Source organism: Sinocyclocheilus rhinocerous, unplaced genomic scaffold, assembly GCF_001515625.1.
Source record: "Sinocyclocheilus rhinocerous isolate Xijiao unplaced genomic scaffold, SAMN03320098_v1.1 scaffold1870, whole genome shotgun sequence".
Classification (NCBI taxonomy): Eukaryota; Metazoa; Chordata; class Actinopteri; order Cypriniformes; family Cyprinidae; genus Sinocyclocheilus; species Sinocyclocheilus rhinocerous.
Genome location: NW_015664009.1, coordinates 217,270 through 219,220, shown reverse-complemented (window position 1 = coordinate 219,220; position 1,951 = coordinate 217,270).

Genomic DNA, 1,951 nt, shown 5'->3' with positions numbered 1-1,951 from the left:
TAATGTCCCATATCTCAAAAATGCTGCAGTAAAATGGTTTCGTATGAGGTGTGCATATAGTATGGGGCGTCCCGTATAAGAGCTGATGATTCATTTATTCTACTTATTAGAATATTGTACTTATTAGAAATTGGGTCTTTATAGCCCTCTAAAGCGCCATATGGTCTCATATCTCAAAAATGCTGCAGTAAAATGTTTTTATATGAGCTCTGCATATATTATGGGACATCCCTTATAGGAACTGACCATTGTTTTTTTCTACTTATTAGAAATGGTATCTTTATAGCCCTCCAAAGTGTAATAATGTTTCATATCTCAAAAATGATGCAGTAAAATAGTTTCATATGAGTGTGCATATAATATGGAATGTCCCGTATAGGAACTGACCATTGTTTTTTTCTACTTATTAGAAATGGGGTCTTTATAGCCCTCTAAATCGAATAATTTCCCATTTCTCTTTTTCTAGGAATCCTGCTATGATTTGAAAGGTCGACAAAAATTCAGTAACACACAACCGTCAAAACACCAATAAATAACACACATATTAAAGCAGAAGTACAAAAAAGAAATCGAGAAATGTCATCTTGTTGTATTATATCTCACATCTGGGCGTCTAAATGAAAAGTGCTCTGAAAGCGCGTTCTCTCTGTGTTCCTGCAATTACCGTAATCATTGTAATACTCGCGCATACGAATTTCAACCGCGGCTGGCTTGACCGTGTTTTTCTGAACTGCGGCTGGTTTGACCGCAGTTACACCGGTGCGGTGACGTTGCGGGAGATCAGAACATGACAGCAGCATTTATATATGTTATGTTCATCAGAGGGCGGCGCATAGGTACAGCTAAACCTACAGGACACAAATCCACTTACGATAGTACATTATCTGCTCTTTATAAAGTATATGGGATGATATTAGGCTCAAAATGATTAATAGATGCACGCACAATTATCCATGTACTGCATACATTTTATACATGTATCTTACTAACCACAAACAAATGCCTTTCAATTTGAGTCTGTGGAATTCGGGATTAAATGATTGTGCAGCGATTTGTACAAATAAAGAGATGTTTGTGAATAAAAATGTTCTGTTCTGCATTAATATATCATAAATTGCTCATGCAAAAAGGAATCTGTGCATATGTGGATCAGGTCACACGCGTGCATTAATTGACGTCTAGTTTGTGACGGTACCTTGGTTTTTTCCCCTGTAATTCAACGGCACGTTGTCAATTATTCCTTCTTTGTATTATTATTATTATTATTATTATTATTATTAAAATGGCTATTATAGTCGCTCATTTACGCCATCAGTAATCGCACGTTTATATTTAATTAAATTATTAAATTAACTTAAACTAAACTATAGCTACTAAACGAGCGTTTTATAGGCTATAGCCTATTCCGCGCTCAAGCGGATCGCATAAATAGCTAGAACATATTTTATTTAGGCTACTTATTACTAAACTGTTTTCTGAGTCAGTGTCGGCTGCAAATATGAAGTTGACTGATGAACGACTTTATTCTCGATATTTTATTTCTAAATTTTTCTGGATATTTAATGAGTTTAATCTCGCATTATAGGCTAAGGACTTTATTCTGGAGATGTTTTTTTTTTTATTATTGTTTGGCCCTATAATCCTCTTCCTTTGCTCTCTCATTTGGCACTAATCCACTACTAAACGAGCGTTTTATAGGCTATAGCCTATTCCGCGCTCAAGTGGATCGCAAATAGCTAGAACATATTTTACATAGGCTACTTATTACTAAACTGTTTTCTGAGTCAGTGTCGGCTGCAAATATGAAGTTGACTGATGAACGACTTTATTCTCGATATTTTATTTCTAAATTTTTCTGGATTTTATTTCTATATTTTTTCGGATATTTAATAAGTTTATTTATTCTGGAGATGTTTTTTTTTTTATTATTGTTTGGCCCTATAATCCTCTT